At 40.5% G+C, this 24462-nt stretch overlaps 1 pseudogene; it reads left to right on the top strand.

The window, feature by feature from the left end:
• Positions 1-24462, top strand: part of LOC125935121 (5-hydroxytryptamine receptor 3E-like) — a 57340-nt pseudogene that overhangs the window by 31220 nt on the left and 1658 nt on the right.

Raw genomic sequence — 24462 nt, 5'->3', positions numbered from 1 at the left:
GGGGGGGGTGGGAGGGAGGGAAGGGTAGGTGATGGGCATTGAAGAGGGCATCTTTTGGGATGAGCACTGGGTGTTGTATGGAAACCAATTTGACAATAAATTTCATATATTAAAAAAAAAATTTCCTTTCTGAGTATCCATTAAATTATCACTATATGCCTATGAATTTGAAAAATAGTGTGATATAACATAAGAATAATTTTAATATATTAATATATAATACTATTAATAATAATATGTTAAAATATTTTGGAAAGTAAATTAATATGCAATTGTCAAGCATTATTATAAAAAATAAAAAGTGAAGAGTAATCATAGCATTTTGATTGATAGTGGCCAAATCTAAATAAAGGCAGCTTTTGTAATGTGTACCGTTTAAGTTCAACCTATCAAAAAAAATCACTGAGGATTTATTTTCTAGGAGAGCATTGCAATCATGACATTTTTACATGAGGCCATTGGCTTCTATCATAATTTATGACCATCAATTTTAAATCCTGTTCTGTCTGGTATTCTGAATAATTCCCATGCATTATAATATTACGAGCACAGTTTGTTTTGACAAACGTTCTAACAAAAGCTATTTGAAAATTTTACAAGAGGACTCAGGAAGGAAGTTTTACTGTTGTAAGAGATTACATTTAAAAACTAAAAACGTCCTTTTATTGTCAAAGAGCAATGCAAGTATTAAACTCTTGGCAAAGAGAACATACTCTAGGCGCTTCTATGGCAGACAGCTACAGAGTGGCTTAGCGAGATCATTTCAGGATATCCATTTCCCCAAGTCTTCAGACTCACCTCCTAGGTATTCTGGGGAAAATTTCTTTTCTCGGCTTTTAAAAGTCCACGCCATCGATGGGTTTATGCTTAGAGGTGCCAACCCGGCCGATGCAAACTATCCCTTCCAAGTGCTTGAACCAGCACATCAAATCCTAACGCCTTGGTGGTCCACCCATAGCAATGGGTATTTGGCCCATTTGATCCTTGTATGTCATCCCCCCACTCAAACACCCTTAGATTCCCCTCCTGCATTCTCCCGAGGCTCCTCCTCTTGATAGAGATTGCTGAGTCTTACACAGGTTTGGGCTATAGGCTATCTCCACTCTGAGCAGCTCTTCCATTTAAGCTTCCTGGCTATGCTGATTTCTAAATCTTGTAACTGCCTTGGAGGTGGTAGGGATGGGTGCTGAAAGGAACTGGCATCGGTTTGGGAGACAGGTGCCTCAAATGCGGTCATTGAAAGGCTTTTACGGGGGCACCTGGGTGGCTCAGTCTAAGCATCCCACTCCGGCTCAGGTCATGATCTTGCGGTTCATGAGTTCGAGCCCCACATCGTGCTCTGTGTTGACAGCCCAGAACCTGGAGCCTGCTTCAGATTCTCTGTCTTCCTCTCTCTCGCTGCCCCTACCCCACTCATGTGCTGTCTCTCTCAAAAATAAATACACATTTAAAAAATAAAAAAATAAATAAAAAGAAAGGCGTTTATGGAAGTTCCTCCGCAGAGAAAGGGAATTTAGGGGAGGTTCAAGACATTTTGGTCTTGCCCAGATCAGCCCAAATGCCTGGATCCCATTTTTTAGGGTCCCACTTTTTCCCCTCCACTGCCCTGACTTTAGTGTAAGAGACAGTGAGGTCAACTCTGCGACCCTTATAATCTGTCCTGGGATCAGCCCGTAGTCACAGCTACCCTGAAACATTAGGAGTCAAAGCATTCCTTCAAAGCTTTCATAGAGGCCTTCAGGTTTCCCGTGTGTGTTCTTTACTGAATGCTCATGGCCTTTTGTTTTCCCTATGTACACTGTCTAGGACCATATGAAGACTGAAGATTCCCATCTTTATCATCACCTTGTTGCTATAGTGACAAAACTTCACATTCCTGCTTTAGTCTATCCTACCAGCGATAACCTGAGTAACAAGGATTCCACCACGTGCTGTGGATTAATTACCCTGTTCCTCACTCGTCCCACCACCTTCAAAGAGATTCTATTCCTTGTTTCCCTGACTGACTTATTTCACTTAGCAGGATCTTGAGAAACTTAACAGAAGACCATGGGGAGGGAGGGAGGGGAAAAAAAGTTACAGAGAGGGAGGGAGGCAAACCATAAGGGACTCTTGGATACTGAGAACAAACTGAGGGTTGATGGGGGTGGGAGGGAGGGGAAAGTGGGTGATGGGCATGGAGGAGGGTACTTGTTGGGATGAGCACTGGGTGTTGTATGGAAACCAATTTGTCAATAAAATTATATTCAAAAAAAGAGAGATTCTACTTCTTCAAAATAAAAAGCAACATCATCTAAGAATACCACTTTGAAGATCTATTCCTTGAAGCCACTTAATTTAACTTACTTTGACTTTCTGTAGAATTGTTGTTTTAAGCCACTAAGTTTGTGGCAATCTGTTACAGCATCAATAGAAAACTAATACATCAACTAACAATTATTATCTCAGGACACCCATCCCCCTTCATTTCATTGAATGGCTGGAGTATAGCTACCTAACAGGGCACTTTAAATGTCTTTTATTTTTGGTTTTATTTGGTGGAGGATATGGCTCTTGGCAAATTCTAAAAGGGACTAAAAAGTATTTGTTGTCATCCAGCTGTTTGAACATTTTATTGAGCACTTATACATATTTTATACATATATATTTGTGTCTCTCAAAAAAATAAATAATAAATACTAATAATATGCACACACATTTTAATTATAACCCTGGAAGTCATTACCCTGAAAAATTACTACTATTACTCTTTATTTTTAAACTATACAAACTAGGGCCCCCTGGGTGGCTCAGTCAGTTAAGTATTGGACTCTTGATTTCAGCTCAGGCTATCATCTCACGGTTGTGAGATCGAACCCCACATTGGGCTCTGTGCTAAGTGTGGAGCCTGCTTAAGATTCTCTCTCCCTCTGCCCCTCCCTCCCAGCTAACACTTGCCCTCTCTTAAAAATAAATAAATAAAACTATACAAACTAAGTCTTAGAGTAGTTAAGATACTTGCTTAAGGTCATAGATTAAGATGCACCAGAACTAGAGGCTAAATCCCAGAACTGTAGGAATCCAAAGTCCTTGCTCATTTCATGACACAATGTGGCTTCCACAGACCCAGTGACACTTTACTCCAAGTCCCTTAGCTAGAACATGCTGATCCTTCTTTTAGTAGAGCAACCAAGAGACGTGTACATAATATGAAAAAGTCATGCCTCCTGAATAGGATCTGGAAGGAGAGGGTGTCAGTGGGCACAGTTCCCCATTTTATCCTGGCCCTTTGTTTTAATTTACTCACTTCAGCTTGCCCCAGTAAAGAGAAACTTCCAAGGAACCAGAGAGCTGCAGGAAGCTGAGAGTTGAATCTGTCAGTCATAGCCTTGGATCATATTAAACCAGGTTGGATTCAATACGGAGGCTTCCAGCCCTGCTTAATGAATTACAGGTCAGAGAAGGGATATAAAAAACTGCAATGTGATTAACCCATTGACAGAGGGGCTCAAATATCACTTTCTATCTATTGACCAAGAAACTAGAAACATACATTCCAGAAACATTGGCATACCTGTTTATCAAAAGCATATTCCCACCTATGAGCTCAGATGGACTTGGTATTAACATGAACAACTATGAAAATCTATTTTATTAACTTCCAACTCTACTCACTCCACCCCAGCCCCCAAACCTATAGGCTTAAAACCTAAAAGACTGGACAGGGGCGCCTGGGTGGCTCAGTCAGTTAATCATCTGACTTCAGCTCAGGTCATGGTCACATGGTTCATGAGTTTGAGCCCTGCATCAGGCTCTGCACTGACAGTGCTGAGTCTGCTTCAGAACCTCTATCTCCCACTCTCTCTGCCCCTGCCCCCCCCAAAATAAAGAAATATTTTTTTTTAAAAGCTAATAGAATGTAGCATCCCACGCTACAGGATCTGGTCATTGAGATTCTGGGACAGTGTATTTTCTTATCAAAATACATTCATTTCTCAATATATGCTCTATTTTTTTCTTTGGTAATTGGTCTTACACAGGTAAGAAAATTGCGTTCACAATCATTTTTTACCCCTTTGAAATTATACAGCTCTGCTGCTATAAATAACCAGCATTCCATTTCTATCAGCAGGAGTCTACAGATGATTGACTCTGAATGGTCACCTGCATAGAGGATTGTCAGAGTGATGTCTCCAAGATGAGAAACGTGAGGGGCAACCCAGCTCGCACAGGTGAATGGGCCACAAAGGCCCACATCCATCATATCAGTGCACCATAGCCATTTCGTCTTCATGCCATTGACCCAAACAGCAGGACCCAAATCGCCGAAGCCAAGTTGCTAAATCGATGTCAAACAAGAAAACTGGTTAAGATGCAACCACCCGCAATTAGAGCTAGAATCTGTGAATCAGGATTGGGACAAAGAATAAGTGGCCCTTTGTCAGCGCAAACATTTTTTTTTTCAATAGCAAAAAGCGCAAGAGTGACACTTGGTGGCCAGTACAAGGCATCACAAAGGACTGAGCCATAGGGAATATTTTCCTCACTGACCTCGCTCTGGGGAGTTTTGCCAATAGGAGAGAACTATGCTGTTCTTGGAAGAAAAAGACCTGTGTTTGCAAGAATGGTATTACTCTTGCTCTGTTGAGTAGCTAAGCATGAGAAGGGATACCGCACTGCAGCTGTTTTCAATGAATACAAGTTAATGTGTCCAAAGAAGGACATTTCAGGGGCGGCTGGGTGGCTCAGTCGGTTAAGCGCCCAGACTCTTGATTTTGGTTCAGGTCATGATCTCATGGTTCATGAATTCGAGCCCCACATCAGGCTCTGCACTGGCAGTGTGGAGCCTGCTTGGGATTCTCTCTCTTTCTCTCTCTCTCCCTCCCTCTCTCTCTCAAAAATAAATAAACATTAAACATTTTTTCTTAATAATTTTTTTTAATTCTTAGAACCTATGGGAAGAGCAAATCTTTTGAAAATTACACATGCACACACACAGTTACAGAAATGTATAAGAGGATGACCAACATCAATAAAAGACTTTCAGAAATATAGTATATTAAAATAAAATAAAAAGAAGTTAAAATGGAAATGCAATTTCAAGCAGAAACATGGGTAATACAAAATGACTAATTGTTAGAGAGTTTTTCATGTATATTTTAAAGGATGTTGGGGGCTATCAAATGTCTGTTGTGTTTATATTCTACTGGATACATGAAAAGAACCATGCTTTAATTTTAAATGTCAATATTTGCAACATCAGAAATCACACTTTTAACATTTACATAAACTTATGATAAAAAAAATTGTATGCCAATCTAAAACTGGGTGAATTTTTTTCAGAATTCTTTTAGGGGTTTGTGAACCTAAAAGTTTGAAGGCCATTGAATTGGAGTATTTCTAAATCTTGCCTTTCTCTTTTCCTATCTGCCAGCTTTAAGGCTTTATAAGATAGCACAAGTGTTATGTGGAGCCTTTGGGTTTTTGGTTTTGTTTTGAGAACACATGACCTCTGTGGGGATCTGGATAGAGCAGAAGTCTGACAACTGGGAAGCTTCCAATTATCCAGCCAGAGAACTCTGGGTCCATTACTCCAACCAGTTCTTCACTCAACTATACCAGTCTAAGAATACAATGGAAAATCACAAGCTCACACACAAAAAGGAGTAATAATTCTTTTTTTTTTAATTTTTTTATGTTTATTTATTTTTGACAGAGAGAGAGGCAGGGAGAGAGATAGAACATGAGCGGGGGAGGGGCAGAGAGAGAGGGAGACACAGAATCTGAAACAGGCTCCAGGCTCTGAGCTGTCAGCACAGAGCCCGACGCGGGGCTTGAACTCACAGACCGTGAGATCATGACCTGAGCTGAAGTTGGATGCTCAACCGACTGAGCCACCCAGGTGCCCCATAATTCTTTAAAACTCTATTTCAGGTTCCAAGCACCAGCCTCCCAATCCTTCAAATTCCAATTCCAGCACCAGAATGACAAGTCTGGCTCTTCTTTAGTCTTTACTATAAAGAGAGAAATATGTTATAGCTAGAAAGAACCAGAATAACCAAATTTCAAAGCATTTTTACAAAGTGATCCATCTTTCATTTCACAAAAGCTTTAGAGAAAGATGACCAATAATTGGCTTTCAACACAAAGTGGTCCTAAAAATTTGTCCATTTTGTTCATCTTCACCTTCATTAGAATCTAGGGAGAGGAAGGGGCACCTGGGTGGCTCAGTCGGTTAAGCAGTCAGACTTCTGCTCAGGTCATGATCTTGCAGTTCATGGGTTTGAGCCCCACGTCAGACTCTGTGCTGACAGCTTAGAGCCTGGAGCCTGCTTCAGATTCTGTGTCTCCCTCTTTCTCTGCCCCTCCCACACTCATGCTCTTTCTCTCTCTCTTAAAAATAAATAAACATTTAAAAAAAAAAGAATCTGGGGAGAGGCAGTCTTTGGGGTACCAGATCTATGGGGCCCATACAGAGAAACACACTTTCCTTAGGATCAGTGTCCAATGGCTGTCTGCTGGGTTGCCTGTGTGTGGAGGTAGAAATTCACCACTGGAAATTAAATCAAGTGTTTTAGACTTATGGCATTTGCCAGCCAGCTTTGAGGAAGTGTTCTAGCCCTGCCTTCAAACTCCCTGGGAGAGACAGGAAGGGATGGGAAAGGGAGGGCTAAGACGGTGGACAGAAAGGAAAAGTCCCCAGTTTTCTCCAGGCCTTGGATAGCTTGGGAATAGGAGACTGATAGGTGTCTGAGCAGAAATAGAGGGGCCACCAAACAAAGGTGGAAAGAAGGGGGAGTCAGACACTTGAAGTGAGTATTCATTATCCACATTAAATTTGTGACGAGCTAAGTAATGCATTCCCCAGCTAGCCCAACAGCAGTGGAGAACGGTGCCTCGCTTATTTTTTTATCCACATTACTAAGCACACAGACTGGCTCAAAGTCAGTGTTTCGTCCACTATGTTTATTTCTGACATACCTCAGCACCACGAGTGTGCCATTCCAGACCGTTAGAACTCTGCGGGTCTAACTCTCAAGGAATTATGTGCAGGCATTTTAAAACTGCCTGAAAAATTTTTACAGGGCATGACTTAACATTTTACCTGTAACAAGGACTTCACTTTTGAGACTCCCTCGCAGGGCGATGATAATTCATCTTAATTTTTTAACATGGGAAGAGAAAACAAATTTAAACCTCAGTTAAACGAGCTACGTAGAAATGAGTGGAATCTTGGTCTCAAGTGATATTTAATAATGGCGTGATATCGCAACCAGGTTAGAGTAAATAGAAACTCTGCCTGTGGACAGTGATCACAGCTACTAATTATTAAGCATTTGCTACTTGTCCAGCACTGTGGACATCTTTATGATAACCCCATACATACCGCTATCCCCTTTAACTGGGAAGAGGCAAAAATTAAAGAGGCTCTTTGGCCTGCCTGTGGTCAGAGACGTGGAAATTGGGTGAGCCAGGTTTCAAATCCATTTGGAAACCTATGGGTTCCAGAAGAATCTCCAGCTCTGAGACTCACTGGGTTGTGTGCTGATCTCCCCAGAGCCACAAGAATGGCTTGCCCATAAATGGACTGTGCAGCAATGAAGAAAGCTGGAATGAGCTGTGTGAGTATCAGGGCTGTGCAGCTCAGCCCTGTACAGTCCTGTGTGAGATTTTACTGTGCGTTAAGACTCCAGTAACTTTTAGTATGGGGGACCACTATCTGAGTAAGCATTTCCACCGGCTCCCCACTGTTCGGATCTCCAGTAAAAGCAAGTGCAATATAAATGAACCATGCCTGGTTAAGTCCATCCATAATTTAAGACCAGCCCACTTGCACCTAAATGATTTTAAACTATTCAGTCACCAGGTTTAAAAAAATAACTTTTGGGGGCAAAACCTAGAGTAACGCAAAGCATTTTCTGCATGAAGAAGTGCACTTGACAGTTGGGATTTTAACTCTATTTGTAAAGTAAATTGCTTTTCAAAGAAATCCATGGTTAACATGTTCAATACACGTTTGATTTCTCAGAGTTTTAGAATGTAATGTCACTGTTTTCTGTGCCTCTGTCTGGCACTTTTTCCATAAAAGAAAGCAGTGAGATTCAGCTCCCAAAAAGTACTTGCTACTGCCACAATGCTCCTAGATACACCCTGTGGCCCCAAATTCATCATTTAAAAATGTATAAATAGTTTCTTACAGTCATAGGATTGCAGGATGTACTGAGAGTACCAGGTTATCAAGTGTTATTTAAAGGTACCAGGAGGAGGGGCGCCTGGGTGGCTCAGTCAGTTAAGCGTCCGACTTCAGCTCAGGTCACGATCTCGTGGTCCGTGAGTTCCAGCCCCGCATCGGGCTCTGGGCTGATGGCTCAGAGCCTGGAGCCTGCTTCCAATTCTGTGTCTCCCTCTCTCTCTGCTCTGTCTCTCTCTGTCTCAAAAATAAACGTTAAAAAAATTCATGCTCTGTCTCTCTCTGTCTCAAAAATAAACGTTAAAAAAATAAAAATAAAAATAAATAAAGGTACCAGGAGGAGCACCTGAGTGGCTCAGTCCATTAAGCATCCGACTCTGGATTTCAGCACAGGTCATAATCTCACAGTTGGTGGGATTGAGCACTGTTTTGGGCTCTGCGCTGACAGCAGTGAGCCTGCTTGGGATTCTCTCTCTCTCCCGCTCCTCAAAAAAAAAAAAAAAAAAAAAAATACCAGGAAACACCAGGCTAGATTCTGAGGTAGAAAAGACCAATTAGCAAAGATGAAGTAGGAAAACCCACATTTAGTATTCAAATACCTTGGCTGACACCGTCTTCTTTTTCACCCCATTGCAAGCCAGATCTAGCCAGAGTCACTGAAGACGCTGAAAAAGCCAACACAGCAAGGGCCCTTTGTGACACAAACTCAAACATAAAGAACATAGTTTTTTCAGAAATATACAACCTGTGAGCTTACGGTTGTCATGCGTCCGCTATTTCCTGATGAGGCAGTCAGGGTCATATGTGGGTGTGTCTAGTCCTGGGCATGAAATTTATCCTGGAAAACTGGTCCAAGATTTAGCATCTGGTGGCACATTACTCTAAAAAGCAATGCCATTTCCTCCTTGGGTGACCACAGAAAGGTCCCCTAAATGAGGTACGTATAGTTGCTGCAGAAGGTTATTATGACAATTAAGTAGAATAATATACATGAATATCTAACACAGTGACTGGTGGACAGCAAATACTCAATAACGTGTAATAGCCATATGTGATTAGACCTCACTGGAAATGAATATAAATCTACAAATTCAAAAGATTGGTCATTGGGGTCAAATAGATCTGCATTCAAATCTAAACTCTATCACTTCCTGTTGGTTTGACTTTGAGAATGTTACTTAATCTCTCTGAATCTCCCTATCTTAATCTTTTTTTTTAAATTGAGATGTAATTGACATATAACATTCTATTTGTTGCAGGTGTACAACATAAGGATTTGATATTTGTGGGGTTTTTTTAATGTTTATTTATTTATTTTGAGAGAGAGAGGTAGGCAGAGACAGAATCCCAAGCAGGCTTCTCACTCTCAGGGTTGAAGCCCAACATGGGGTTCAATCTCACAAACCCGTGAGATCATGACTTGAGCAGAAATCAGGAGTCGGACACTTAACCGACTGAGCCATCCAGGCACCCCCAGGATTCAATATTTGCATATGTTGTGAAATGATCACCACAATAAGTTACACCATAGTGAGTTACAAATTTTTCTTCCTGTGATGTACACTTTAATCTTTCCATTGGGCTAATGAAACCTATAGTTTGTGATTACTGAAAAAAATAACAGATAAGACATATCGAATGCCTAACATTACAACAGCAACACACAGGAACCAAATAATGGTCTGTTGCTGGTCAATGTGGTTGAGTGGCGAAGGCTAATGAATATCTCCATCCCTGAAAGGGCTTCTATCCTTTTACCTTTAGAGGAAACATGGCATAGGAAGGGAAAGAACAGGAATGAGAAACAAAGAAATGCTGAAGCTTATGATAAGGGATAAAAGAGAAAAGGGAAAAAAAACTAATGGAGAGTCAAGGTGTGTACTCGCAGAAGGAAGGAAACAACTCAGAGATGATGAACTAAGTCACCTTCACTTGACACAGACCAATTTCTCTATAATACCCTCCAAAATGAGGGAGGTAGTTCAACTATTCTTTGTAGAGAATTGAGGGGTTTTTTTCATTTAAATAACCCAATGGGGCACCTGGGTGGCTCAGTCAGTTAAACATCCAACTTCAGCTCAGGTCATGATTTCACGGTTTGTGGGTTCAAGCCCCACATTGGGCTCTATGCTGACAAGTGCTGAGCCTTCTTGGTATTCTAAGTAAATAAAAATAAACTTTAAAAAACATAGATTAGTTAATTAGAACAACACATTAAGAACCAACTTATAGAAGAAAAGCATGTTTAAATTATTCTAGTTCTCAGAATTATGATGCCTCTTCCAGGACCAGTGGTGTACGAAGGGAAGGGTGATGCTTGGGTGCAGGCACCAAGGCTTGTGTGGTCTTTACAAAACTTAAAAGCGTGAACACAACTAACTCACCGTGTGCCTGCCTTTTATTATTACCGTGGTCAGATGTGGGGTGTAAGCGAACCACCAGATTTTGGCTTCTTAAGGATTTTATCGATCCAAGTTTTATTTTTGCCCTTTCAGGTACTGTGGGGTCTATTTTATGTGGTGAGTGTGTTTCCCTTTCTCTGGTATTCAGAAGCATTCCATGGGTAACACCCAAAGGTAGTTTTTAAGTTGACTGCTGAAATATTACTATGTTCTCATATAAAGGCATTTCCTTTGTATGGACTCTATATGGGCATACTAGAATGAAGACATTAGAGACATAATGTGTCACCGCTTAACAAGATTGTCACCAAGAATCAGTCCAAAGCAGTTTGTGCTCTCAGACAGCCAGTCAAGCAGTTAATGACTGAGCAAATCCCCTAGTTAATTTGTCAGTAGAAAACTCAGTGGTTAGCAGCTTCATACAGTACATCCTACTCAACAGACTGTCACCTGAAAATCCCAGAAATGGCTGCTGTGTTAAAATCCTCTCCCTCCCCTTTCAAATGGCTGCTTTCTGTGAAAAGCAGTATTCTTATCCATGCTCCAGTGACAAGGCTGATGGACAACAGGCAGAGAAAGCCCAACAGCCGGCCAGCCTGCTCTGTGTCCTTGGACAGCCCAATGCCGTGATGGGGTGGGTATTACTGCCACCACGGTCAGGGACCCATGCCAGAGCAGGTAAACTGGGAACAGGTCCTGTGCAGAACTGACTTTTTTTTATCGTTCTTACTGAATTCAAAATGCCACAGGGTCAAAAGTACAATGCAGACATAAAATCACTTCTAGAAAGTTAGCATGTATGATCATAAGTATTTCCAAGGGGTCAAATGACGAGAACAATAAGGGATCTTCCCATGATCTTCTGAAGGTCACATGTGGGTGATACATAGGAAGCAGAACGAGTCTATGGCCACTAGACACTGGAATGTCCCTGCTGCTTGGGGCCACATATTAAGGGAAGAGGAAGACACAGAGGGACAGACAAGCAGTTTGGTTGGATATAAAATATTTTTTTTTCATTTGAGAGAGAGAGGGAGTGCACGAATGGGAAAGAGGGGCAGAGGAGGAGAGAGAGAGAGAGAGAGAGAGAGAGAGAGAGAGAGATTCCCAAGCAGGCTTTACGCTCATCATGGAGCCAGATATGGCACTCGATCCCATGACCTGAGCTGAAATCAATAGACACTCAACCAAGTGAGCCACCCAGGAGCCCCTAAAATAATTTTTATACTCACACTTGAAAAAAGGAAAGTGGGCATGGTAATGACAAAATGGTAAGATTCGTGTAGTTGGTTGTGGAATGAAATGTGTGTACCTCATCTAAGGCCATTTTCTTTTTTTTTTCCTTTTTTTAAATTGAAGTCTAGTTGACATACAATGTTATGTTAGTTTCAAGTGTGCAACATAGTGATCCAACAATTCTATCCACTACAAAATGCTCACCGTAGTTAAGTGTAGTTACCATCTGTGACTTTAAGAAGTTATTACAATATTATCGACTATATTCCTTAAGCTGTACTTTTCATCCCTGGGACTTATTTATTTTACAACTGGAAGTTTTTTGTACCTCCCCCCCATTTTCCGTCCCTTCTAGCAACCAGCAGATTGTTCTCTGTATTTATCAGGCTGTTTCTATATTGTTGGTTCATTGGTTTTTTAAGAATCCACATATAAGTGAAATTGTACAGCATCTGTCTTTCTCTGTCTGACTTGTTTCACTTGGAGTTATACCGTCCAGGTCCATCTATGTTGTTGCAAATGGCAAGATTTCATTCTTTTTTATGGCTGAGTAATACTCCATTGTGTATATATACCACATCTTCTTTATCCACTTATCTATCCATGGACACTTGAGTCATAAAGCTATTTTTTAATTAATTTATTTATTTTGAGAGAGAAATAGACAGAGAACAAGCAAGCAAGGGAGAGGCATGGAGAGAGGGAGAGAGAGAATCCCAGGCAGGCTCTGTGCTGCCAGTACAGAGCCCGATGCAGGGCTTGAACTCAGGAACTGTGAGATCATGACCTGAGCTGAAACCAAGAGTCAGACTTAACCAACTGAGCCACCCAGGCCTCCCCAAAGCTATTTTCTTAATGTGCCAGTTTTCTGAGAAAGTCAATCAGCTAGTTGTATCACCCTCCTCAGCAACTTGGAAAATCAGCCTTGGAAGAGACAGAGAGAGTTTCCCTTAAAAAGGAAAAATAAGGTCAGAGCATAAAATGCTTTCCCCAAGGTTACAAGTTGAATTAGAGGTAGAGCTGAGACCAGAAGCACATCCTGACTCCTTGTGCAGTGACATTTCTCTCTGCTGTATATGTGACAAGGAACAGTGAAATATCCTAGTCCTTAAGTCTCCAAACCAGTTTTTCTAATTACAAGGCTATACTGGAGTTTCCATAAGGAGGGTCTCATAGGTCAAAATTGGGCAGTAGCATTTTATTCCTCCCTATAGAGGTTTGTTATAAAGACCTGTCCCACCACCCTGATTGTCCAGGGGTCCTTACACTAACTTCTATCCTGAATTTCCTTCTTAGGCAGCGCCCCATGGTCACCAACCCTGCTTACAATCATGCTCTCTTATGCTGAACTCACTTGTCCTGAGCCCTAATCTCTCAAAGTCTCAGTGAACATTTGGCTGAAAGATCTCATGAATTTATTCTATGTACACCACAGGGTTTCTTTTTTTCCTCTGCTTTATTTTCATTTAAATAAAATAATAAATAAAATAAAATAAAATAAAATAAAATAAAATAAAATAAACTTATTTATTTTTATCTAAATCCCAGTTAGTTAATATGCGGCATAATATTTTAGTGATTCACCACTTACATACAACACCCAGCGCTCATCACAGCTGCCCTCCTTAATCCTCATCACCTATTTAACCCATCCCCCCACCCACCTCCCATATCCATCAGTTTGTTCTCTACGCTTTTGGTTTCTCTCTTTTCCCCCCTTCTTTTCCTTTACTCAACTGTTTGTTTCTTAAATTCCACGTGAGTGAAATCATAATGTATTTGTCTTTCTCTGACAAATATTACTCCCTTAACATGATACTCTCTAGCTCCATCCACATTGGTGCAAATAGCAAGACTTCATTCTTTTTGATGGCTGAGTAGTATTCTACTATATATACAGAACCTCTTCTTTATTCATTCATCAGTCAATGGACAAAGGACATTTGGGCTCTTTCTGTAATTTGGCTATTGTTGATAGTGCTGCTATAAGCATCGGGGTACATGTATCCCTTTGAACCAGTATTTTTTGTATCCTTTGGGTACATACCTAGTAGTGCAATTGCTGGGTCATAGGGCAGTTCTATTTTTAAATTTTTGAGGAATCTCCGTACTGTTTTCCAGAATGGCTGCACCAGCTTGCATTCCCACCAACAGTGTAAAAGCGTTCCCCCTCCTCGCCAACACCTGTTGTTCCTGGTGTGGTTAATTTTAGCCATTCTGATTGGCAGGAGGTGATACCTCATTGCAGTTTTGATTTGCATATCCCTGATGATGAGGGATACTCAGCCTCTTTTCACACCACAAGGTTTCTTAACCTATCTCCACTGAGCTGACTCTGGATTAGACGGTACTGTCCATCCCCTCTTGAGCCCCCAGCATGCTAAGGACTTGCATGGATGGTCTGTGTATTTGCAGCATACTATGTGTGTAAGTGTGTGTGTGTACTTGTGTACACACAACACCTTTTTTGACAGCAACCATAGAGGGGACAGTTGAGAATTTCTATAATATCTTTCTGGTTTCACAGTGGTGTTCCTAACCAAAAGCACGAACACAAAGTAAAACAGCTAATTTTTGTATGCTATTCCTTTCCCTTCACACTTTGCCATCAGCTACTAAAAGCTAAGGCGTTCAAGACTTCAAATTTGATTGTTTTATGATGGGATGCATTAGGCCTGAACAAAGGAAATTGCTTGTTGAATATTCATTGTCTTAACTATGCATTTTCCCCATCTGGAGTTATTTTTTCAATGAGGTACTATGGTATTTATATCTCCCTATTTTTTTGACAATCTTTCTAAAATTTTTTTTAATGTTTATTTATTTTTGAGAGAGAGAGAGAGAGAGAGAGAGAGACAGAGCATGAGCTGAGGAGGGGTAGAGAGAGAGGGAGACACAGAATCCAAAGCAGGCTCCAGGCTCTGAGCTATCAGCACAGAGCCCAATGTGGGGCTCAAGCTCACGAACCATGAGATCATGACCTGAGCCAGACACTTAACCGACTGAGCCAGCTGGTGCCCCAACAATCTTTCTGTTTTTATATTTGCTTTCACCAATTTTGCTACAAACATTTTAATGTGTTAAATTGTTTCCAACACTTAATTTTTCATTAGCATAATTAAACATTTTTATTTCAATACTTGGGATTTTACAACGTACAAAAAAAGCTCTTTTATTTCTTGGGGGAAATGTCTCCTCCGGAATCACCACATTGATCATGTGTTTAATTCTGTCTCCCTGAGCACAAAGCAGGTTAATCCCACTCTTGGGATTACTGACAGATTGGAAGAAAATAAAAAACAGTCTCCTGGGAAGATATAACTTATGAAAGTGCTGACTTAAGATCATTTAATAAGTTCAGAACCAACTAGTTGTCTTTGGCGAACCAACAGAGTCAAACAGAAACCCAAATGCTTGTATTCCCTAGACTTTTAGAAGTGATCCCCTTCTTCCATAGACATGCATTTTAAAATAAATATTTTGAGAATCTTTTTATGTTTGTTTGTTTACTTTTAAGTTATCTCTACACCCAATGTGGGGCTCAAACTCATGACCCCCAGATCAAAAGTCACACGCTCTACTGATTGAGCCAGCCGGGCACTCTTTGAGAATCATTTTAGATTTACAAAAGAGTTATAAATATTTACAGAGATTCCTGTATACTGCATACTCACTTTCTCCTAATGCCAACATCTGACATTAGTATGGCATCCTTGTCACAACTAATGAGCCAATATTGATACTAGCTCTAACTAAAGTCTATACTTTATTCAGATTTCCTTAGTTTTTACCAAATGCATGCTGCTGTTGCAGGATCCTATCCAGGACACAATATTCCATTTAGTTGACAGGTTTCCTCTGGCTTGTCTAGACTGTGACAGCGTCTCAGACTTCCAGTGTTTTGAATCCCCTTGACAATTCTGAGTAGTACCGGTCAGCTACTATGCAGAAGGCCCCTCAATTTGCATGTGTCTGAGATTTCTCTCATGATTAAAATGGAGTTATGGGTTCTTGGGGAGCAAGATCACAGAGGTAAGGTACCACTCTCATCAACTGTATGAAGGGTATGTGCTGTCAACATGACTTATCACGGATGATGTTAACCTCGGTTCCCTAGCTGAGGTAGTGTCTGGCAGGTGTCTCCACTGTAAAGTTACTCCTTTTTGCTCTTTCTGTTCTGTGCTATTTCGAAGAAAGTCACTATATACAACCTACATGTAAGACGTGTGAAGTTTTGCTCCATCCTCTGAGCGGGGGGGATCATCTATATAAATTATTTTTAGTTCTATGTAGAATATATGTGCATTTTATGTACCCACTCAGTAATTAACTTACATCAGTATGGACTCATGGATACTTATTTTATGTTTTAGATTATAATCCAACATTAAACCATTTCTTTTGTTTCTCAAATTATTCCAGTTTTGGCCACTGGGAGCTCCTTCAGCTGGCCCCTCTGTCCCTTTAACATACCTCCATCAATTAAATTTTTTTTTGAGGACTTCCTTTCTGGCACTACAAGACACTCCAGGCTCCTCTTTTACACTCCTTGCCCCAATCCTGAAATCAGCCATTTCTCCAAGGAGCCCTGTTTCTCTTTGTAAGAGGGTGGTATTCAAACCAAATCTGGATGTTGGATTTGCTCATTGCCACTGAGGCATTGCTGCTTCTAGACTCTGTCAGATAACAGAATAAGAAACTCTATGTAGGTACACTAACCCAAGTATATACACATATCCACATCTATCTGTATCCACATATATTATTTATATTAAGCTACACGTAGGTTCATACTGCTGTTTCCAATTCTGATCCATTCCCACCTGGATTGTTCTAGCCTAACTTCTGTTTATCTGCAACCTGGCTCCCAGTCTCTGCCATCCATTTACTTATCTGTTCAAGCCCACATGTATGCATCATGGTTGCAGACTTGCTCATCCGTACACCCACAGAAAGTAAGTTTAGCAAGTAGAATGCCATCTTTTTGCCTTTAGTCTCCACTCACTTTCAAAGCTACTTAGGTCAGCACCTTCTCCCTCCCCTCCCCCACCACCTTCATGAGTCAGGTTATTTCATACACTTCTTCTGACACATTCTGCATACCATCCTGGGATCGATCAACTCCTAATTTTGTTTTCAATTAATAGATAGGAAAGTTTCCTTTGTGACATAAAGTTCTATAAATGTATGTAGCCTTTTCAGATTGGCTCCTTTTGCTTAGCAATATGCATTTAATATTCATCTATGCTTTTATGTGGGCTAATAGCTCATTCTTTTTTTATCACTGGATAGGATCCCATTGTATGGACATACCACAGGTTACCTCTTCACCTATTGAAGGATATCCCAGCTGCTTCCAGTTTTTGGTGATTATGAATAATGCTACTGGTGATTATGTTGGTGATTATGAAAAACGCTTCCCAAAACATATGCGGGTTTTGGGTACACATATTTTCAACCAGCTGAGTCAAAACATAGGAATACAACCGTGAGATTATATGGTAAGACAATGGTTAGCTTTATACAAATCTGCAAGACTGCATTCCAAACTAGCTGTACCTTTTTTCATTCCCACCAGGTATGAATGATAGTTCCTGTTGTTCTTCATACTTAAAATTTGTTCTGCATACTTATTGCCAGCAATAAGTATTACTGGCTTGGGGCTTTTTAAATTATTATTTTAGCCATTCTCAGAAGTATGTGGTGGTAACTCATCTTGGTTTAAGTAACACTCCGTGTTCACCACTCCTGCCACACACACATTTTAACATTGCTGAAATAGATACAGGTCTTATAAACCCTATGTATATTTAATGTAGTGTTTCTGGTGCTGCCTGTGAAATGCTATGGCTCATCTTAGAACAGATGATGCTTTATAATGTACATAGTGCAAAGGGAATGTGACTCTCAGGGACTGAAGTAGGACATCAAACTTGTGTTTTTCCTCTCTCATGAAGTTGTTAATTGGAATTATATTTGGTTGCAAGTAGAAGAATTTTTTTAAGTTTATTTATTTATTTTCAGAGAGAGAGGGAGACAGAGAGAATCCCAAGCACTAACAGTGTAGAGCCCAACGTGGGGCTCTCACTCACAAACTGCGAGATCATGACCTGAGCCAAAATCAGGAGTTAGGATGTTTAACCGAATGAGCCACCCAGGTGCCCCAAAAGAATTTTTGATTAACAGTTGATGAAATAAATAGAGTTTTGCTTCCCTCATACAACAGTCTAGAGAAAGACAATTACTAGTATTAATCCAGTTGCTGAGAAATGAAGTCAGAAATTCAGAATCTTTTATATTTTGACTGTACCCAAGTATTTCACTTCATGGTTGTAGGATTCCTCCCCTTGCAGACTAGATGTAATGTCTATTTTTTTAATATTTACTTATTTTGAGAGAGAAGGAGAGCATGCATGCAAGTGAGCAGAGGAAGTGCGGAAAGAAAGGGAGAAAGAACCCCAAGCAGGCTCCACACTCTCAGCACAGAGCCCAATGCAGGGCTCGATACTACAAACTTTGAAATTATGACCTGAGCTGAAATCAAGAGTCAGACACTTAACCAACTGAGCCATCCAGGCACCCTGTAATGTCTATTTTTAATACAAGAATTAAAGGTGGGGAGTTATGTCAAAAAAAGTTTCAGAAATAGCCAGTTTACTAATTGTCACTGCTGAAACTTGGCTACAAGAGTACCCACAGCTGCATTGGAGGCTAGGAAAGTAAGTGTTCGGCTGACTGATATTTCAGCCTGAACCAAACTGTACTTCAGGTAGCAAAGTAAATGAGGACACATGACTAGGCAACTAACAGAATTTGAATTTGGAGAGGATGTAAGAGAGGAAATGAGTATTTTGAAACCTTCCTTTACAATAACAGTCTTAATGACTACTACTCATTTTTTTTAATTGTTTTAATGTTCACTTATTTTTGAGAGAGAGAGAGACAGAGTGCAAGCAGAGAGAGAGAGAGAGGGAGACACAGAATCCGAAGCAGGCTCCAGGCTCTGAGCTGTTAGCACAGAGTGCAACACAGAGACTGAATTCACAAACTGTGAGATCATGACCTGAGCCAAAGTTGGCACTTAACCGAGTCACCCAGGAGTCCCATGATTACTACTCTTTTCTGACTAACCTTCGTCAAAGTAAGATATTTTTGTTAAATTGGATAAAATATATCACACTGGCTTAGAAAGTTTAGAGATGGAATAGATTTATAGAGGTGGAAATAAAATGGGACTTAGAAAATCAAATTTCAAGGTTTGTCACTGGCTTTCACTAGCTTCTAAACATTCCATGAATTATATTACCACAGCATCTACTTTCTTTACTTATAAGATCCCTGTTTGCCATGGATAACACTGCCTGTTTCCTGTGTGTCAAGTAATTTAGGATTATGTCTTGGACATTGTCAGGACGTGTGATAAAGACTGACTTCTGTTATATTCTTCTGAAGATTATCAACTTTTTTTTTCTGATTGCTTGTTTGTTTAATCAGGCAGTCAACTAGGCTGATTTCAGTCTGCAAACTCTGTCTCCTCTGCAACTGGCACCAGCTGAAATTCTAGTTCAATTCTTTTAGCTTTAGCTGGAGTGCTTGAAGTCTGCCTCACACATGCATAATTCAGGGATCAGCCTGATATTAGGGTGGACTCCCTACACAGAATTTGGAGCTCTCCTTCTCCCACTTTCTCTTTAGAGTTCCTTTGGTTATACTGGAGTCTATCCCCTGTCTTCAAGCCAGTAAAACTATAGCTTCTCTGCTAGTGTTAGCTACTCCTCTCTGATTCAGTCTGGGCTCTGACTTCAGGCTAAAAGTCATAAAAATATGTGAAAATCCTCTGATGCTCTTTCTCTCTTCCAAGTGTCAATCCCCTTCCATAACGAGCCTATTTGAGGAAATGGTCTAGTTTGGGTAGTTGTTTTTTTTTAACATTTGCATAGAGTGTGTAATTTTTATTCGAAGAGGTGGTTTGACAGGAATTGCTCAGTCATGACCAGAATCAGGACCTCAGCTTTGCCATCTATAACATGGGGAATAATAATTATATGTGTCATGGTTCCTTTTGGAATTTTTATGTCTGTCAAATAAGATAATACATATGAAAACTGTTTGTGAACTGTACAGTTGCATTCAGCAGTAATTGTGCAGATGAGAAAATTCAGGCCCAGTGAGACGAGCTGACAGTTGAAAACACAGATCTAGTCAGTATTAAAGGAGGATAACAATCTATGTGTCCCAAATCCCGGTCTAGTCCTATTTCAACTATGCCATGCAATTTGCTCCTTTCTCAAAATTTGTCCTCAAGGCACAAGACAGCCACCAGATTTATCCAAATTTGGTGAAACATTAGGCAATTCAGTGAATCAAAATTAGCCAGAGTGGTTGTTTGCTTCAGTAGACTAGTTGACTGACCAAAACAGCTGCTCCAATATCAGTTTATAGAAGTAGCTAGCTCTATAACTATAGAGCTCTATATAGCTCTATATAGCTCTGTAACTATAACTATAACCTTCAGCTCAGGTCATGATGAGCTTCAGCTCAGGTCATGTGGGGCTGAGTTCGAGCCCCACATCAGGCTCAGTGTTGTCAGCACAGAGCCCACTTCGCTCTGCCCCCAGTCTGTCCCCCTCTCTCTCTGCCCCTCCCCAACTTGCACTCTCTCAAAAATAAAACATTAAAAAAAGAAAAGAAGTAGTTAGAGAATCAGAAATGGCAAGCTAGAGGGGCGCCAGGGTGGCTCAGTCGGTTAAGCAACCAGCTTCGGCTCAGGTCATGATCTCATGCTTTGTGGGTTTGATCCCTGCACTGGGCTGTGTGCTGACAGTTCAGAGGCTGGAGCCTACTTCAGATTCTGTGTCTCCCTCTCTCTGCCCCTCTCCTTCTCGCTCTGTCCTTCTCTTTCTCTCTCAAAAATAAATAATATATTTAAAAATTAAAAAAAAAAAAAGAAATGATGAGCTAGGACTTTTGCTGGCTAAAAAGGAAACGAGCTTCTCAGAGGTAGGAGATGCTCATAGGCTGTCCTTTGTGACTTCTCACTTCCCTCTGAACACCCCGTGTCCCCTTTTCCAACTCCAGGTTGGTCTACACCCAGTATTTATAAGAGAGATAAAATGGATCCTTTTTCTCTTGCCTCCTCTTTTTTTATATTGGATACTACCGATTGAAAATAAAGTCTCCTTTGAGCAAGGTTATGCATTACTTTATTTTTGCCTATTATGCCAGCTGAGACATCACACAGTCTGGGTGGCAGGGAGGGGAGTATGGGGTGTCTTTTCCCTGTGGGCTCCTCCAGCAAGAAAGTCACAGGGATCACCCAGATTCTCACTAAAGCTGGGTGAATTATTCTGGGCTCTCTGTCCCTATGAACTGGGGTGAAACAAGATGTGAACAGCACAAAGAAGAAACTTTTCATGTTTTATCAAAATGTATTAGAGAAGCGCCTGGAAATCTTCAAATTGGATACTAAAATCAATGGGGAAAAAATCTGCAGAACATAAGCAAAGTCTCTTAAGCAGCCACAAACTTTAAAACTCATTCATTTTAATAGTTACCAGCTTATTGCTAGCACAGCTTTTAGCTAAGTTGTGCAGACTATGCAAACCTTTTATCTTTGTCTAAATAATTCCGCACATTTTATTGATCCTGCTCAGAACATGTGACTAATTACTTTAAGACCTTGTGCTTGGGAGTCAGACTCCCAAAGCAGGCTTTCCCAGGGTTTCATTTGGCCAACTTTGAAGTAGCATGCAAATACTCAGGCAGCCAGCTGGATACTTGGATTTCCTAGACCAGTGTCTTTCAACCTGTGGTCCATAGACCAACAAGGTCAGAATCTCCGGATGCTATTTAAAAATGAAGATTCTGGCTTCCAAACTATGGCATGGGGATCTTCTGAGAGGGGTGGAGGACAGAAACCTGGATCTTTAACAAGGGCTAAAAGCTGCTGTGAAAATGGGCATTTCCATATGAGGTCTTATATATAATGAAGGACAGCTTGTTTTGATGGTCAGTTTGGACCTTTGGAGATGTATTTACAAGAAGGATTTCCAGTTCGCAGCATGATAACCTGAAAAGGGACTCTGACTTTCAAACTTGCCAGTTTATCTCATGCTGATATGCCTTCCTTAGAAGAACACACGACAGCCTTTGTCCAGGTGAAATGTGAATAAAATCTGAAATCCTTAGAAAGCACATTCTGAAGGCGCCTGGGTAGCTTGGTCAGTTAAGCGTCTGACTTCAGCTCAGGTCATAATCTCCCTGTTCATGAGTTCAAGCCCTGCATCGGGCGCTGTGCTGACAGCTCATAGCCTGGAGCCTGCTTGGGATTCTTTGTCTTCCTTGCTCTGTGCCCCTCCTCCACTCATTCTCTCTCTCTCTCTCTCAAAAATAAACATTAAAAAAAATTTTTTTAAAGAAAGTACATTCTGACAAGTCTTTAGACATTCATTCATTTAACACATAATTATCAAGCATCTATCATGAGTAGCCATTGTTCCTGGCAAGAGAAACATAGTAATGAACAAGACAGATGAGGTCTCTGGCCTCATGTAGCTTATATGTTAGTGAAGAGAAACCTGCATCTACATATACATGCAGACAAATATATATTCAGGCTGAGGAATAAAAGGAACAGGAGGATGACCTACAGAATGAATCAGGTGAGGGAGAGAGATTTACCTAGAACATTGCAAACAGGACCTCTGAGAGGTTTGGTCTGAAGAATGAGTCTATCCAATATTTCAGGCACAGGGAACAGTGAATACAAAAGCTAAAGACATGGAAAGGAGGTGAGTGTAGTGAGACCCTGGTGACCAAAGGGAAGCATTAGGAGAGGAGTCTTGATAGTAAAGGAGGTAAAGCCAGAAGATAACTATGCCAGCTTTTCAGTACAACTAGTCCATTATCCAACATGCTTGCCTAAAAATCATCCAATTCTCAGGGATCGTAACTCACTTTCCACTTACCACTGACTAAACCCCAGGCATTTTACATTCTGTAAACAGAGAGATAAATTTGCAGAGAACTGACAAATGGATTTTTGCCAGGGTGAGCAAATATTCCCAAAGGCTATGGTTTTATTTCTCTGTGGTGTTTTACCCATATTGTATCTCGCTTAGCATTTACTTCAGTTTTCTTTGCTTTTATTTTTCTACTGATCTTCAATGAAACATCTGTGTCTCATATCCTTTGAACCAAATCTGTTATCTCACTGGGTTCCTCACCCATGAGTCAAAGAAATGTTGGAAAATCAGGCATTTCCTGTTGGAGAGACAGAAAAGAAGTGTTCGCATGGGGGTTCAACATGGTCATTGGGTATGCCTTTTGGGGTGAGGGTGTGAAGGAGGGATGGTGGCCATGGAAAGACTGCTGGAGGCCTACTTCAGTACCCCAAGTGAGAGGTAAAGCAGGCAGAAGAAGGGAGAGGTCTGCGTAGACAGAAAGAAATGGATTGAGTTGAGAACCAACTTTTAACCAGCTACTTATTAAGGCTTGGATTGAATAGGGCTCACGGGAATAAATAAGTTCTGATGAGGAACAGTGGGGGGTAAAAGAGGGGAAATATCAAGAAACAATTCTATTAGAGCATGACATTCTTTGGAGGGAAACCCACAGCCTGAGATCATTATGTCGGACACGAAACAACACACCTTTCTGATGGGTAAGAAATAAGGTTCTTGTGTCCCCTCCTTCTAGTCCTACATGGAATGTCCAGACAAACAGATGGGAGAAAAATAAAATATAAACTAAGATGGTAAGAGCAGAAACTGAAGGCTTATTAAGCTTCAGGGTTAGAGTTTAAAAATAGCCTTAAATACACTGTATTCAATGCATGAGCAGAAAAAAACATTAGAACTCTCGAGAAGACATACTAAAAGCACTTCATGGATCGACAAGTTGAGAGAAGCAAGAAATCTACTTAATATGTTTAGGAAACATATGAACCTACGGCTCAGCATTTTCTCCCAGCCATGATTTTCAGAAACAAATTTAGGGAAGGAATTGTGGAATCTTTGATTTGTTTACCGAACCACTAACAAATTCTGTTTTAGAATATTCAAAAAAATCTCCACATCACTGTCCCCAAGTTCATGTACTCTTCCAACTGAATTCCAATACAATCAAGCAACTTTTCTTACGTGTATTCCCTTTTTTATGTCAGGAGCCAATCATTTCCTCATTCTATACTATGGCTCTGACTTTTCTGACAGCAAAGCCATAGACTGTTGAGAGATTACCATCTGTACTTACCATAGAACCATAGCGAAAGAGAATGTACTCGTGTCAAGGATGAGTTGAATTTTGTCCATAAAAGCATGCATGCCCTCAAAGCACCTAGAATCTGACTTACAAATGGGAAGCCCATGTTCAGATTTAGCTTCCATGCATTATATGTCAAAGTTAAAACAAACAGTGGTAAATTACAAAGACAGAATAAAGATATTCTGTCATTTTGGTACATGTAGTAAGCACCAAAGAAAAAGGACCCATATATCAACAGAATCACTGCTATGTAGTTACTGAACCTTCATAAGCAGGAAGTGATTACTCAGTGCTGAAGGTCTGGACTTATTACGTAACATATCCATCAAAGCCAAGGTGATGAAGGATAAGCAGCTTCTGAGATCATCATGTCAGTTAATAGGCACAAGA

The sequence above is a fragment of the Panthera uncia genome (assembly GCF_023721935.1).
Source record: "Panthera uncia isolate 11264 chromosome A1 unlocalized genomic scaffold, Puncia_PCG_1.0 HiC_scaffold_17, whole genome shotgun sequence".
NCBI lineage: Eukaryota > Metazoa > Chordata > Mammalia > Carnivora > Felidae > Panthera > Panthera uncia.
Note: the sequence above shows the minus strand (reverse complement) of the source record. Positions and strands in the feature narration are given on the sequence as shown.